Source organism: Molossus molossus, unplaced genomic scaffold, assembly GCF_014108415.1.
Source record: "Molossus molossus isolate mMolMol1 unplaced genomic scaffold, mMolMol1.p scaffold_m16_p_5, whole genome shotgun sequence".
In the NCBI taxonomy this organism is placed as follows: domain Eukaryota; kingdom Metazoa; phylum Chordata; class Mammalia; order Chiroptera; family Molossidae; genus Molossus; species Molossus molossus.
The window spans coordinates 76002490-76020810 of NW_023425388.1; the positions used below are offsets into that span (position 1 = coordinate 76002490).

General features: G+C 37.9%; 1 pseudogene; it reads left to right on the forward strand.

Moving 5' to 3' along the window:
• The first annotated feature begins 15056 nt into the window (after positions 1-15056).
• Positions 15057-15826, forward strand: LOC118617841 (annotated as a pseudogene).
• The last annotated feature ends 2495 nt before the right edge of the window (positions 15827-18321 follow it).

Genomic DNA, 18321 nt, shown 5'->3' on the forward strand with positions numbered 1-18321 from the left:
TAAATTTAATAAAAGCTTAAATATTTGCATTCATCTTGATTCACTGTTTGGTATTTGTGAATAAAAATGTGCCTGCTAAGTTTCTTTCATTCAAAAACTAACATTTCAGAGGAGGGGAGGTCTGAAAGCCCAGATGTTTGTTTTCTGCTTCTTCTAACTCATCCATGTCCACATTAATGTAGATACCAACAGGAGTCTGGACCCCACAGTATCTTAAAAACAGAATTTTAGAGAACTGATTGAACGTGAAACCTATTAAGTAAAATACTTTTTCATTTCCTTTTCCACATGTAGCTTTTTAAAGTAATGAACAGTAGACAAATGGATAAAAAAGCTGTGGTACATATACAAAATGGAGTACTATGCAGCTGTAAGAAAGATCTCTGATCCTTTGAGACTACATGGAGGAACCTGAAAAGCATTATCCTAAGCGAAACAAGCCAAACAGAGAAAGACAAGTATCATATGATCTCATTTATTTGTGGAATATAATGAACATAACAGTCTGAGGAATGGGATAATCCCAGAGACATGGAAGTGGGGTACAGACTGACAATATCCAGAAGAAAAGGTGGTGGGGGAGAGATAAACCACAGAACTTATATGCATGTATGCATGAACAATGGACATGGACAACAAAGCTGGGGACAGGGCAGGGAGGGAGAGGGAGGGGAATCAGTGGGGGAGAAAAAAAACATCTGTAACAAAAATAAATTAATTAATTAAAAAATAAATGAATGAATAAAATAAAATGAAATAAAGTAATGAACAGTTGTCCACTTCGTGCTTCGACTTCGCGGCTTCACTCGATAGCGGTTTTTTCAAATATATTAATTAAAAAGTTAATTGAGACAGTGAAAATGATACAGCGTGGACTGGGTTGTCTGAGTCAGTTATACACCCCTGTATTACAATTAAAATTAAAATTACTGTAGTCCTGTGTATTCAAGCACCGCAGAAATCCTTCAAAGCCAGGTGCAACTGCTAGAGTCTGGAATGAATTAACCACGATAAACAAGGAATGACTGTAATTGAAGAGGCAATCAAGACTCTCCCAGAAAACAAAAGCCCAGGCCCAAATGGCTTCACTGGGGAGTTCTACTAAACATTCAAAAAAGAACGCATACCCATTCTCCTCAAACTATTTTTAAAAATTCAAGAAGACTTCCAAACTCGTTTTATGAAGCCAGCATAATTCCAATTCCAAAACCAGAAAAAGACACTACAAAGAAAGAAAATTATAGGCCAATATCCCTGATGAACAAACATGCCAAAATCCTGAACAAAATTTTAGCAAATCGAATCCAGCAATACATCAAAAAAAGTATTTACCATGACCAAGTGGGATTCATCCCAGGGATGCAAGGCTGGCACAATATTCACAAATCTATAAATGTGATACACCACATAAACAAAATGAAGAATAAAAACCGCATGATCAATACATGCTGAAAAAGCATTCGATAAAATCCAGCATCCATTTCTTATAAAATGCTCAGCAATCTGGGAATAGAGGGATCATATCTTGACATAATAAAGGCCATATATGAAAGACTTACAGTCAACATCATACTCAATGGGCAGAAACTAAAAGCATTTCCCTTAAGAACAGGAATAAAACAGAATTGCCTACTTTCCTCACTCTTATTTAATATAGTACTGGAAGTCTTAGCCACATCAATCAGACATGAAGAAAAAATAAAAGGGATCCAAATTGGAAAGCAAGAATTGAAACTGTCATTATTTGCAGATGACATAAAAAATCCTAAAGACTCCATCAAAAATCTACTAGACTTCATAAATAAATTTGACAAAGTAGGAGAATACAAAATTAACATCAAGAAATTGATGACATTCTTATAAACCAATGATGAAGTCACAGAAAGAGAAACTAAAAAACAATCCCATTTACCATCATGGCAAACAAATTAAGATACCTAGGAATAAACTTAACAAAAGAAGTAAAGGACCTATTTGCAGAAAACTACGGGGTATTGAAAAAAGAAAGAGAGAAATATATTAAAAAATGGAAGCACATACCTTGTTCATGGACTGGAAGAATTAACATCATTAAAATGTCCATGTTACCCAAAGCAATCTATAGATTCAATGCAATCCCCATCAAAATACCAATGACATATTTCACAGAACTAGAACAAATACTTCGAAAGTTCATATGGAACCAAAAAAGGCCCTGAATAGCCACAGCAATCTTGAAAAAGAAGGACAAAGTAGGTGGGATCACAATACCAGATATCAGGTTATATTACAAAGCTACTGTAATCAAAAGAGCCTGGTACTTGCACAAGAACAGGCATATGGACCAGTGGAACAGAACAGAGAACCTAGAAATGGACCCAAGACATTATGCTCAATTAATATTTGACAGAGGAGGCAAGAGCATACAATGGAATAAAGACAGCCTCTTTAATAAATGGTGTTGGGAAAATTGGACAGCTATATGCAAAAAAATAAATAAAACTAGACAACCAAATTACACCATACACAAGAATAAACTCAAAATGGATAAAAGACTTAAATGTGACCTGTGAATCCATATAAATACTAGAAGAAAATGTAGGCAACAAAATTTCAGACATTATATGCAGCAGAATTTTCACTGATACATCACCTAAGGCAACAGAATCAAAGGACAAAATGAACACATGGGACTACATCAAACTCAAAAGCTTCTGCACAGCAAAAGAAACAATCATCAAAATGGAAGGGGAACCCACTGCATGGGAGAGCATCATTGCCAATTATATATCAGATAAGGGGTTAATTTCCAAAATATATAGAGTACTCATAAACTCAACAAAAGGAAGACAAAGAACCCAATTAAAATAGGGCAGAGGAGCTAAATAGACACCTCTCCAAGCAGGACATACAAATGGCCAAGAGATATATGAAGAAATGCTCAACATCACTAATCATCAGAGAAATGTATATTAAAACAACAATGAGGTATCACCTCACACCTGTCAGAATGGCCGCCATCAAACAACAAGTGTTGGCGAGGTTGTGGAGAAAACGGAACTCTAATACACTGCTGGTGGGAATGCAGACTGGTGCAGCCGCTGTGGAAAACAATATGGTGTTACCTCAAAAATTAAAAATTGAATTATCATTTGACCCAGTGATCCCACTTCTAGGAATATACCCTAAGAAGTCTGAACACCAATCAGAAAGAATATATATACCTCCATGTTCATAGCAGCACTATTTACAATCGCTAAGATCTGTAAACAGCCCTAGTGTCCATCAGCAGACAAATGAATAAAAAAGCAGTGTTACATATACACAATGGAGTACTATGCAGCTGTAAAAAAGAAAGATCTCTTATCCTTTGAGACGACATGGAGGAACCTGGAAAGAACTATCCTAAGTGAAACAAGCCAAGCAGAAAAAGACAGGTATCACATTATCACACCTATTTGTGAAATATAATTAACATAACAGTCTGAGGAATAGGGTAGACCCAGAGACATGGAAGTAGGGTACAGACTGACAACCCACAGAAGAGGGGGTGTTGGGGGGAGGGAAGAGATAAACCACAGAACTTATATGCATGTATGCATAACCAATGGACATGAACAACAAAGCTGGGGACGGAGTGGGGGGGATGGGGAGGAGGATGTCAATGGAGAAAAAAAGGAGAAACATCTTAACAGAAATAAATTAATAAAAATTTAAAACAACAAAAATGAGGGATGACTGTACATAAATTTGAACATAGTTCAAAGTTCAGCATAGAAAATAATAATAATTCTGTGGTGCTTTCTGCTTAAAAATATCTTTTTTTATAGATTATTTCAGATCAAACCAAACCACGAGAGGGTCAGTCATGATTTAAGATTGGCTTTTTAGAAATATATTTTTTCCTTTGAATATAGAACATCTATGGGAAGTTTCGTAACACTGGATTGAAGTGAGACAGCTCACCACAGTGCACACCTCACTGCACAGAGGATATGTGTCATTCATTTAAAAACTCCACACATGCAATACTAAGAGAATGGCCAGATCTCCAGTTATTAGTGACAACACACTAAGAGGTTTTTCAAAAATCAACTAAACTCTTGTTATTTCCTAATGCAACCAAGTTCCTACTGTTTCAAAACAGCTAATATCTCAAAGTGAAACATTTTTGGCCCAGCCAAATCTCAACTCAACTTTCACTTCACTCCCTGGATTTTTTCCAGGAGGAACGTCAATTTGCCTGACTAAAAATGAGGTGCCACTTGGCACATAGACACATACTTTAGGAAAATCAGCTCCAGGATGAATGAAGGAGGAATTGTTACCATTGGGGATGCCTAAAAGAAGATCTTGGGGTATGCTTCAAACACCTGGAAATAAGGTCACTTTCGAAGAATTAAATTAATAGCAATTTACATTTTCATAATATAGCATTAAAACAAAATATTGGCTATTATAGGATAAAGAGTTTTAATACATGTAGAACACTAATTGAGGTAGTCTATTATTTCATTCCTTTTCCTACTTTTAAAAAATGAATTTAAGGTAGCATCTATAAATATATACACTATAATAAGAACGTAATAGATAACAAATAAATGTTGACACTTCTAGTATTTGAGTGGAAAATTGAGTACACAAAATTGCTTTCTTCTCAAAACCCCCTAAAATAATAGAACAAAGACTTTAGGACATAAGAGAAGATGGAGGAACAGGAGGTAATAATAGCAAAATTTTGGAATGAATAGGCTAGAGGTAATGACATAAACTACCTGAAAAATAGCAGGGGGTAATGCCCCAAATAACTCTTATTTATTCAACAGAATCCTCAAAGGGCTCAGGTATTTATGGCACCAGTTCAATTTTAAAATGATGATTAAAATATATATATATATATATATATATCCTAAAACAAGGAGGATTGCTTAAAGCAGTAGTTCTTCAGATCCTTTCTCCTACCTCAGCAAAAGATAAGCTTTATTTATTAGAGAAGTTAGAAGACAGAGCCTCTGGATTTGGGGGTACCAGAAAGAGCTGAGGGTAGAAGTAGAATGCCAAATACAGAGAGATTAAGCACTAAATGCTTACTGGATTCTTAGACCCCAAATCACTCTCCCTATCTGAGAATCAGGTCTCAGAACACCATTAATTAATTGCTAGACCTACTACCTCCATGTAGAAGTTGCAGAGGATTTTCTTTGGACAATCTGACTATTTAAGAGAATAGAGCTGGAAGACTGTAACATCATAGGTTCACCCCAAAAAGATCCAGCCATATTACCTGAAACTCAGGGTGCACAAAGCCTAACTTTACCCTCACACTTTTTATTTATTTATTTTAATTTTTAAATCCTCACCTGAGGCTATATATATATATATATATATATATATATATAATCTTCAGATAGAGTGGGAGGGAGAGAGAAAGAGAAAGGGGGAGAGAGAGAAACATCAATGTGAGAGAGACACATCGATTGGTTGCCTCCCACACAACCCCGACCAGGGACGAGGACAACTGCAACCAAGGTACATGCCCTTGACTGAAATCAAACCCGTGACTCATTGGTCCACGGGCCAACGCTCTACTGCTGGGCCAAACCAGCCCGGGTGCCTTCAGACTTTTTAAATGGCATTTTGAACCCCTTATCTTAAATGGGAGCAGCAAACAAAATATATCAACATCTGTGTAGCCTCTCAAGCAAAAGATAGTAACCTGGTGGGGGTTGTCAAGGACTACACAAAGAGAATAAAATGCAAAAATTATTAATATACTTAAAGAGATAAAGATAGTCAATTGCATCCATAAAGACTGAAACGTAGTGTTAGAAAGATTCTCAAAACAGAACAAAACAAAAAAAGAGCTCTTTGAAATTAAACGTTTGATTACAGAACTGAAAAACTCAGTAGAAGTGTTGAAAGATACAATTGAGCCCTGGCAGGTTTGGTTCAGCAGTTAGAGTGTCAGCCCACAGACCAGAGAGTCACCGGTTCAGCTTCCGCTAAGGGCACATACCTTGGTTGCGGTTTGTCCCTGGCCCCGGTTAGGGTCGTGTGGGTGGCAACCACTCCATGGGTCTCTCTCACGTCGATGTTTCTCTATCTTCCTCCCTCTCTCCCTCCCACTCTATTTGAAGATGAATGCAAAAAAAAAAAAAGTCCTTGGGTGAGGATAAAAAGATAATAATAATAAAAATAAATAAAAGAAAGATACAATTGAGCAAAATTCTTATAAAGAGCAAAAAAGATGAAGAGAGGAGGAATTACAAAAAAATGATTAGAACAACTAGATCCGGAGGTCTAATGTCTGAATAATAAAAATTACACATCAAACTGTGATTTCACATTCTACTGTAGTTAATAAACATTTAGATCTTCATTTAAAAGAAGAAATCACATTGGAAGAATTAACATCATTAAAATGTCCATATTACCCAAAGCAATCTATAGATTCAATGCAATCCCCATCAAAATACTAAGGACATATTTCACAGAACTAGAACAAATACTTCAAATGTTCACATGGAACCAAAAAAGGCCCTGAATAGCCACAGCAATCTTGAAAAAGAAGGACAAAGTAGGTGGGATCACAATACCAGATATCAGGTTATATTACAAAGCTACTGTAATCAAAAGAGCCTGGTACTGGCAAAAGAACAGGCAGATAGACCAGTGGAACAGAACTGAAAACTCAGAAATGGACCCAAGGCAATATGCTCAATTAATATTTGACAAAGGTGGCAAGAGCATACAGTCAGCGTCTATAATAAATGGTGTTGGGAAAATTGGACAGCTACATGCAAAAAAATGAAACTAGACCGTCAACTTACACCATACACAAGAATAAACTCAAAACGGATAAAAGACTTAAATGTGACTCGGGAATCCATATAAATACTAGAAGAAAATGTAGGCAACAAAATTTCAGACATCATACGGAGCAGAATTTTCACTGATACATCACCTAAGGCAACAGAAATAAAGGAGAAAATGAACACATGGGACTACATCAAACTCAAAAGCTTCTGCAAAGCAAAAGAAACAATATCAAAATGGAAAGGCAACCCACTGTATGGGAGAACATCATTGCCAATGATATATCAGATAAAGGGTTAATTTCCAATATATATAGAGTGCTCATACAACTCAACAAAAGGAAGACAAAGAACCCAATTAAAAAATGGGCAGAGGAACTAAATAGACACCTCTCCAAGCAGAACATACAAATGGCCAAGAGACATATGAAAAAATGTTCAACATCACTAATCATCAGAAAGATGCAAATTAAAGCAACAATGAGGTATCACCTCACACCTGTCAGAATGGCAGCCATCAACAAATCATCAAAAAACAAGTGTTGGCCAGGTTGTGGAGAAAAGGGGACTCTAATACACTGCTGGTGGGAATGCAGACTGGTGCAGCCACTATGGAAAACAATATGGTGTTACTTCAAAAAATTAAAAATTGAACTTCCATTTGACCCAGTGATCCCACTGCTGGGAAGATACCCTAAGAAGCCTGAAACACCAATCAGGAAGAATATATGTACCCTCATGTTCATAGCAGCACTATTTACAATAGCTAAGATCTGGAAACAGCCCAAGTGTCCATCAGTAGACGAATGGACAAAAAAGCAGTGGTACATATACACAATGGAGTACTGTGCAGCTGTAAGAAAGAAAGATCTCGCATTCTTTGAGACGTCATGGAGGGACCTGGAAAGTATTATCCTAAGTGAAATAAGCCAAGCATAAAAAGACAAATACCACATAATCTCATTTATATACATAACAGTCTGAGGAATACAGTTGACCCAGAAACATGGAAGTAGGGCACAGATTGACATCCCTCAGAAGAGGGGGTGGGGGGGTGGGAAGACATAAACCACAGAACATATATTTATGTATGTAGAACCAATGGACATGGACAACAAAGCTGGGGATGGGGGGGATGGGGAGGTGGTGCCAATGGGGTAAAAAAGGAGAAACATCTGTAACAAAAAAAAAAAAATTAAAATAAAAAAAACACACATAAAAATAAAAAGAAAGAAAGAAAGAAAGAAAGAAAGAAAGAAAGAAAGAAAGAAAGAAAGAAAGAAAGAAAGAAAGAAATCACAGGATTAAGGAGGGTATCAAGAGTGGGGAGGATGAACATCTATAATACTTAAAACAATAAGGATAAAATAAGAAAATCACAGAAAAAGGAATATAGAAAATGAAAGAAAATAAGATTTTTTTTCAAAAAAAAAAGTCAGAATTCATGGACATTTTATGCTATTTCAGATTGAAAAAATGCAGGACAGTAGATTAAATTATACTACACTAAAGTATATTATAAAATGTCATAATGCTGGTGACAGAGAACAGTAAAAAACGGGTCACAAACAGTATCATCATACTTCCAGAGTCACAGCTGGAGCCTTGAAGATATAGAGCAATAACTTTAAAATATTGAGAAAAAAAAAAAAGAGGTATGTACCCAGCCAAATCAAAATTAAATGTGAAAGTAAAGACCATTTTGGACACTCAGGATTTTGAAAATTTCTCCTCCTTCTCAGAAATCTACATGAGGATGAACTTCATTAAAATGAAGGTGTAAGCCAAGAAAAAAAAAAGAAATAAGAAGAAATATGCATTCTCACTAAAGAGAGGGAAAAATTCCCATATGATGGCCAAGGAAGTTTCTATTGTAACAGCTGTGCCCCAGCAAAGCAGGAAAACAGTTCAGACTGGAATAGGGCAGAAAGCTCTTCAGCAAGAAATTTCTTCAGGAAGATGAAACTGATAGAACACCTGATATATCTTGACACCTTGAGGGAATATTTAGACAATTATGAAAACATAAAAGTGGGCAAGGAAACCAATTTATCAAGATTCACTACATGGCTCAACTTTCAGTGTGTTCAACCCTATCAAGAGCGTGTGTGCAGTGGAGAATGGGAATGGCAAGAGCTAAAGCTGCAGGTTCCATGGCTGAAAGTCAACAGATCATACTCACATTGATAAACCAATGAGTGGCAATAAAGTACCTGACTTAGAGACATAGAAATATATCCCGAAATGATCCACCAAAAGTAAGAGTATGGGGACATAGATTGCAGGTTTTCACAACAAATCTTGTAAAACCTACTTGTCTTTTTAAACTCTATGCATGTATAAGTTTGATAAAAATTAAAACTAAAAGAAGCAATATACCAAGTAGTTACTTTTAGAGATTATGAATGTATACCAATAGAACATGTAAGAGCACCAACTTTTTAACGTGACGTGAATGAGTATGAGTAGCGTAGGATGACTTTTCTAATGACATCATAAATGGAATTATTAAGTGCATATCAAAAAAAATTAAATGAAAGTGAAGATGACATGGTCATATCTCCAGTAGCCTAACACTAAAAATGAACTGCATTATATTCTACTACTTTCATATTAATATACTCATTACACCACGACATATTTCTTGGATTCGGGGTATTATGCCATATATGTGGGTGTCTGCATTGGCCCATTATTTGACTTATAGACATAGATGATTTTGCTTTTCCAAGAAGTTGCTAGGCCATACCTATGAACTGGATCTGGTACAGCTGTTTTCCAAAGATCATTCAAGAGCCTCTGCAGAGAGACCCAACATTCAAGCATTAGAAGAGTGGAGAAAGAGCATGTAGCCCTGCCATAGAGCAACTAGTGACATTGAGCTGTCTAAGCTTAGGGTGCTTATACCAAGTGAACTTTCATATGCTGGTCTCAGATACTATTACTGCATATTTCAGCTTAGCTACCCCCACCAATCTGTAAATTTCATGTGACTATAAATTAAGAGGCTCTGCTAGGTTGATTCTGATAAGATGTGGTGTCCCTCACTGAATGTTGCTAGATCTATGGGTTGAAAATGATAAGGTGCTGTGGTAAAAACTGCATTTAGAGTCATAATTCATACTCATAGTCTGTGGACATTCTCTGGAAAACTGCTTATTGATTATAAAGATATCAATGGCAAAAAGGCATGCAACTAGTTCAAGCTTAACCTCTTTTTAAAATATAGTCAAATAAAGCAGTATTTCTAAATTAAAATATATACTACTTTAACTGTGTATAAATATTCAAATAAATTGCATATATTTTTAACAGAAGAGAATTGTTTGAGAAAAGAAAAGGAAACCAGAGAAGGCCAAGGACACAAAATTGCAATCCATCAGATCCTTCATGATCATTTGATGGTTCTCCTTGAGGAGACACTGTGGAATGATGACCTTATGTGACCTGACCACAAGAAATACAGCTGTGAGTCCCAATGAGTCCCAATCTGATGCAGTCTTAGGGCAAACCCCAAAGAACAGGGTAGTAAATGCATTACCATGAAAAGCCAAAGCAACCTGGTTTATATCCACAGTTCTCTGATGATTCGTCACAAAAGGAAGAATGTGTGGTAAAAAACATCTAGGACTAAGATTCAAAATATCCAGGTTCTTATCCCAGCTCTGACATATATAAGATATATGCTATTAGGCAATTTGGTCATAATAAAATTCTGTGATTTGATTATTTTACCATAAATTAGCTTACTGATGTTACTCTTCATATCCAGCAGGAAAAAAAAATAATAATCTCATAAGTAGGGGAGAGGATAATGGTGGCATAAATAAGACAATCATAAAGGGAACTTGAGTTTCATGAGAACACTAGTATATTGGTTTGCTAGGGCCCCCAGAACAAGATCCCACATCCTGGGTGGCTTAAGTAACAGAACTTCACTGTATCAGTTCTGAAGGCTGAAAGTGCCAACAGAGTTGGTTTCCTCTGAGGGCTCTCTGCTGGGCTTGTGGATGGCCACCTCTTGCTTCTTTACATGGTCATCCCTCTGTGCACATACATCTCTGGTGTTTCCTTTTGCCCATCAAAATTTCTTTTTCTTATGACACCAGTCAAATTGTATAAAGCCTACCCTAATTGCCTCATTTTAACTTATTTATCTCTTTAAAGGCCCTATCTCCAAATACAGTCATGTTTCCAGATACAGGGGTTTAAGACTTCAACATAGAAATTTGGGGCGGGGGACACAATTTTGTCCATAAAAATTGGGAAGAAGACAAACTGAAGTATCATAGAAAAGCAATAAATGATAGGGGAGAAAACACCAAAGCCAAGTGTCCTTCTCAAACCAGCTTTAAGTTGGCTTCACTTTTTGTTTGCTCTTAACTGTCTGTCTGTCTGTCTAGAGAGCTCATGGAGAACTCGAGAGTACAAAAAAATTAATAAATAAAATAACATCCTTGGCCTCATCCTTTAAACCCTGCAAAGTATGGGGATGATGAAGCAGAAGGTGAGTAGAAGAGAGACAACTGTATTATAACTCTCCAGCGTGCCTGAGTTCAGAAAGAAGTTCATATGGAGGCACAAAAACTAACCCTTTACCACTTGACCTTCAGCCCTTCTGTAGGATACATCATGGATCTCTCTCTCTCTCTCTCTCTCTCTCTCTCTCTCTCATCAGCCTGTGAGCCAGATATGGGGATCCTCCAGAGCTATTCATAAGGGAACTTGGACATTATATAGAAATTATATATTTCTGAGCACATTCACAGGTCCATAGATTTAGTGCACATCACTACTCTCTTTCCTGTTCATTTATCCCCTAAAACAAATGTCATCACTTCATTTTCCATTTAAACTATCCAGAAATTATATTGTTTTAGATTCCAATCCAAAGAGTGAAAAATGTGCTGCTACTGATGGCAGTAAAGGCATTGGTTAAACATTACGATAAAAAATGTATAGCCCACACGTTGACATCTATGCGTTTATAGCATTTGTTGACTTTCAAGATAGCAAGGTAGTTCCTATGGAAAAGTTTGCCACCTTCTGCTGCCTTTAATATTTATATCAGGTAAAATGGACTGGTTATAACATCTTAAAATTACCAGCAACCTTTTTTTTCTGGCAAAAATTTATGGGAGCATAGTTTTCTAATTGCAGCAATTTGCCACTAACATTTAAAATGACTTCATGTATTAAATCCATAAAATTGAAGAGAACTATATCTCTGTCAAATGCAAATGTTACAGTTGGTTTTTTTAAAGTGAGTGTTAATCTCTGGCAGCATAATTAGATGTGTGCATAGTAGATTATCCATGCAGGTGAATTGTTTAACTTCCAATTAATATATTTGTGCCAAATTTTCCTCCTGTTAAATTGTTTATATTTATTTCTTCAGAGTACCATATGTCCTCTGTTTCAGTTTTATACAATTTGTGTCTGACACCAGAGTTTCCTGTTGCAAGGTATTTATACAGTGATTTACAACTGCAACAAACTGAACCATCTGGGGCCAGCAGCCACCTCTATTTCACTACCACATTACAAAGTTGTTTTTGCATCTCAGAAAATATTCAGCAGAAATTCACTATCGGTTTTCTAACCTCTGGCCAAATGTAACTACTAAATAAATTTAGCCATGAAATATGTTCCTGACATTCTTTCTCTCTCTCTCTCTCTCTCTCTCTCTCTCTCTCTCTCTCTCTCTCTCTCCCCTAAGTTGTATGTATTTCCATTGCCATAATTCCAAATTGGGTGTTCATTAAACCATTCCGGAGTTATTGCAATACCTTTTTACCACATATTCTTAATACAAGGTCTACTCAATACTTGTACTAATTTGGCTTGTATCCAAAAGCACATTAATCCTGCTACATGCTCCTGTCATCACACTTTCCCCTACTACTTTTTTTTTTTTTCCTCAAAAACATTCACAATTGAATATCTAAGAATTTCCGGTCAAGATGGCGGCGTGGGTAAACATGGTATCGCATCCTATCACAACCACATTAAAGTTACAACTAAACTACAGAACAACCATCATTCAAAACCGCCTGAAATCATCCTGAATGGAAGTCCTACAACTACAGAATTAAAGCAACAGCCACATCCAGACTGGTAGGAGGGGCAGAGGGGCAGAGGGGCAAGGGACGGTGGCGAGATGGGCTGGTCCCACACCCACGTGTGGCGGATAAAAATCAGGAGGACGCCTCGGCTGGGAAGGTCCTTCCTGAGGACTGAGGGGTCTCTGTGCCACACCAGGTGCCACGCTCAGGGTTCCAGTGCCAGGAAGAGAAGTCCCCATAACTTCTGGCTGGAAAAACCAGCATGAACTGAGGCTCAGGGAAGCTGAAGCAGCTGGAGCCCCAGGCAACTCCATAAAGGGCCCGCGCACAAACTTATCGGACTCTCTCCCTCTAAGCTTGGAGGGGAAGCAGCTCTAGGGGCACCAGAGACATACAGGGAAGAACTGAGCTATTTGGCACTGGAGCGAGGGCTGGAGAGGGGGCTTTCTCTGGGACAAACGTGCTGTCAGAGGCCTTTGTTCCTTTGGTGAGCCCTTCCCTGGGGCAGCAGACAGAAGCCATATCTGGGACTGCAGCAACCTGGCTCACACTGGTAGCCCCTCCCCTGTGAATCCCTGAGGCCCCGCCCTGCTCCACCCAACTTTCAGGCCCACCTAAGCTGTTGCCAGTTGCTTAACCATAGGATTGGCCTGGCTTGGATCCTGCTTCAGGTTTTTCCTAAATTCTTTCAAACAAGCAGTATCTGGTCTCAACTAGCCCCATACCTCTCGTTAAGTAATACACAGAAACAAACACAGGGAAGCAGCCAAAATGAGGAGACAAAGAAACAGGTCCCAAATGAAAGAACAGAACAAAACCCCAAGAGGAGAACTAAGCGAAATGGAGATAAGCAACCTAACAGTTGCTGAGTTCAAAATAGTGCTTATAAGGATGTTCAATGAACTTAGTGAGGACCTCAAGAGCATAAAAAAGGACCAGTCAGAAATTATGGATACACAGTCAGAATTGAAGGAGGCATTAACTGAAATAAAGAATAATTTATACAGCTTCAATAATAGAGTATGGCCCTGGCCGGTTTGGCTCAGCGGTTACAGCTCATCACCACCAAACCATTATTATGTGAAATGATGAAGGGTCTTTTTGAAGAAAAAGATAAAATATATGAACAAACAAAATGGCAATGAATACATATCTATCAACAATGGAATCTACAAACAAAATGAACAGGTAGAACAGAAACATTCTCATAGATACAGAGAACATTTTGTTGGTTCACATGGGAGGGGGGTTGGGGGAATGGGTGAAAAAGGTGAAGAGATTAAGAAGCACAAATTCATTGCTAGACTGACAAACCTCAAAGGGAGAGGGGTTGGGGGGGGGGGAAGAAATAAACCAAAGAACTTATAAACATAACCAATGGAAACAGACAATAGTGTGGGAAAAGGTGGGAGGGGGGTGGGAGTGGGGAGGAGGGGGTCAATGGGGGAAAAATATGGAACATCTGTAATACATTTTTCATTCAACAAAAAAGATTTAAAAAAAAATTACAATCAATTTCAAAATAGAACACACACTCTAAACTCTTTATTCAAGTTCCTCTGTTAAAGACTGCATGTTTGTGCCCCACCCAAATTCACAGTCAAAACCATAATCCCCTATGAGATGGTATTTGGAAATGGGGGCCATGGAGGACAATTAGATCATGAGGGTGAGGCCCTCATGATAGAATTAATGTCCTTATAAAAAAAGATATGAGAAAGTTTACTTCTTTCTCTACTTTCTGCCATGTGAGGATACAATGGGAAGACAGACATCCAAACACCAGGAAGCCAGTTCTTCCCTGACACGAGTGCTGGCATTTTGATCTTGAACTTCCCAGCCTCCAAAACTGTGAGAAACAAATGTCTGTTGTTGAAGCCACCCAGTCTCTGGCATTTTGTTATAGTGGCCTGAGCAGACTAAGACACCCTCCAAAAACTATATCATCATTTCAAGCTTTCAGTTTCCCAACCCAAAACATAATTTCAGATCTTGCTCTACAATGGTACCTGCATATATGGTATGTATAATCCATGTTTTTATTTCTCATTTTCCTACCAATTAAAATGTCTAGGATGAGTCCTCGGCGGTGCTGCCTGCTCAATGGCTCTGAGGAGCAGGGGCTGCTGGTGGCCTCTGTGCAGATGTCATTGAACATTGGCCCAACTGAAGGCACAGGGGAAACTCAGCCATCAGTATGTCCAAGTACAAACTAATTATCTTAAGACATGGGGAGGGTGCTCAGAACAAAGAGAATCATTTCTGTAGCTGGGTGGATCAGAAACTTAACAGTAAAGGATTGGAGGAAGCTCAGAACTGTGGGAAGCAGCTCAAAGCACTCAACTTTCAGTTTAATCTTGTATTCATATCCATCCTTAATTGGTCCATCTACACAGCCTGGCTGATCCAGAAAGAGCTGGGGCAGGAGTGGGTTCCTGTAGAAAGCTCTTGGCATCTGAATGAGCATCACTATGAAGCCTTGATCGGTCTCAAAGGGGAGAAAATAGCTTTGAATCATGGTGAAGAGCAAGTGAGGCTCTGGAGAAGAAGCTATAATGTGACCCCACAACCCATTGAGGAGTCTCATCCTTACTACCATGAAATCTACAATGACCAGAGGAATAAAGTGTACAATGTACCTGTGGGTCAACTGCCATGATCTGAAAGTCTAAAGGATGTTCTGGAGAAATTCCTTCCCTTTTGGAATGAAAGGATTGCTCCTGAAGTGTTAAGTGGCAAAACCGTTCTGACATCTGCTGATGGAAATAGCAGTAGGGCACTCCTGAAACATCTAGAAGGTATCTCAGATGAAGACGTTATCAACATTACTCTTCCTACTGGCATCCCCATCCTCCTGGAAATGGATGAGAATCTACAGACTGTTGGGCTTCACCTGTTCAAGAAGCTATCCAACCAGCCATTAAGAAAGTAGAGGATCAAAGGAAAGTGAAAAAGGCTGAAAAATAAGACTTCCCCAGACTTTATTTGTAGCTGGCTAGGAATAGCTACAGAAAGGAATGGCATGCAGTATGTTGTTACAAGTGCTTCTCTCTCCCTCTTCCTCTCTCTCTCTCCCTCTCCTACCCCCCATTCTCTCCCTCCCTGATTTTTCTAGAGCTGGGCCACAAGGTAAAGTTTGTATAGGTAACTAGATAACTTATGTTGGCCTAGATAAAGACTTCAGGATGCCCGAGTGCTTATTTCATACACCTTATGGATTAGCTCTCCTGCCTGCCAGCCCAGTTTGAATTAGTCACTAAACCAGTCACCAGTGGGACTTAATCAATGTCATACATTTCTGAGATTGGAGAGTGATAGTGGAGGTAGACTTTAAGGTATTCACCATTCAGTAATCATTATCAAGTCACTACTGACAGGTACTACTTACTCCAATAAATAATTGACTTTTATATTTATTAAAACTTTCTGGGGTGATAGGAAAGGATATTAGATAATACAATGTACTTAAATATTTATTATACTAGCCTTTTCCTCTAGGAAAAGAGATGTTTTGATAGGTAAGATGAGGTACATTAAACGGGAAAGCCACAGAAGGGTTCCTCCAAGACAACTAGCAATAAACAACAAAGCCCCTTGTCCTGTCTCTAGTCCAAAGATTCCTTTGTTTAACATTTCGTGGAATTCCTCTTTGGCAGCTAGAATTAGCAGCACACAGACAACTGTAGCTGTTTGTGTTTCTTTTTGTTTTATTTTTGTTTTTTGAAACTTAATCCTTGGATACTTAAAATTGATTTAAAAATAAAGAAAAAAAAATGCCTGAACTACCCAAAACAATCTACAGATTCATTTCAAACCCTATCAAAATACCAATGGTATTTTTTACAGATCTAGAACAAACAATCCTAAAATGTATATGGGGTCACAAAACCAAAGCAATCTTGAGAAAGAATAAATTTGGAGGTGTCACACTATTTGATATCAAACTATACTACAAGGCTATAGTAATCAAAGCATAGTACTGCCCTGGTCAGAAGGCTCAGTTGGTTGAAGAATCATCCCTTACACCAAAAGATTGCGAGTTTGAATGCTGGTCTGGCACATACCTAGGTTGCGGGTTCAATCCCCAGTCAGGGTACCTATGGGAAGCAACTGATCAATGTTTCCCTCTCACATCAATGTCTCTCTCTCCCTTCCTCTCTCTCTAAAAATCAATAAAAACATATTCTCAGGTGAATATTTAAAAAACAGCCCTGGCCGGTTTGGTTCAGCGGTTGGAGCATTGGCCTGCGGACCAGAGAGTCCCGGGTTCAGTTCCCGCTAGGGGCACATACCAAAATAAATAAAATAATAAAATAAAATAAAATACAGCATGGTATTGGCATAAAAATAGGCACATAGATCAATGGAACAGAATAGAGAGGCCAGAAATAAAATGATGCCAGTATGATAAAGGAGGCAAGAATATACAATGGGGGTAAAGACAGTCTCTTCAATAAATAGTGTTGGGAGAGTTGGACAGTTACATGCAAAAAATGAAATTAGACCACTTTTTTACACCATGTACAAGAATAAGCTTAAAATAGGTTAAAGACCTGAAACCACAAAACTTCTAGAAGGAAACATAACATTAAACTCTTTGACATCACTCTTAACAATATTTGTTTCGGATATGCCTCCTTGGGCAAGGGAAACAAAAAGAAAAAATAAATAAATGGGACTACATCAAAGTAAAAATTGTTGCACAGTAAAGGAAATCTTCAACCTGCTGAATGGAAGAAGATATTCACCAATCATACATCTAATAAGGGGTTAATATCAAAATATATAAGGTACTCATGTAACTTAACATCAGGAAAACAATCTGATTTTTAAAATGGTCAGAGGAGATCCTATGCTTTCAGGGTGGTATGGCCTTAGATAAACCTTAGAGGGAAGGGGAGTTGGGGGGGAGGGAGGGCGGGGAAGAGATAAACCGAAGAACTTAGATGCACATATGCATGTGGACAAAGACACTCTTGCAGTGAAGATAGTGGGAGAGGAAGGAGAAACATCTGTAATACTTTCAACAATAAAGATATTAAAAAATAAATAGAAAATGGTCAGAGGATTTAAATAGACATTTCTCCAAAGAGGACATAACAGATGGCCAACAGACATATGAAAAGATGCTCAGCATTACTAATCATCAAAGAAATGCAAAATAAAAGCACAATGAGATAACACCTCGCACCTTTCAGAATGGCTATCATTGATAAATCAACAAACAAGTGTTGGCAAGAATGAAAGTAAAGGGAACACTTCTGCCCTAGTCAGATGGCTCAGTTGGTTAGAGAATCAATTCTACTGTTGACGGAATTGTATATTGGTGCAATCACTATAGAAAATAGTATATCTCAATAAACGAAAAATAGAACTACCATATGATTCAGCAATTCCACTTCTTGGTATTTCGGGTATTTATACAAAGAAACCCAAAATACAATTCAAAAAGATATATGCAC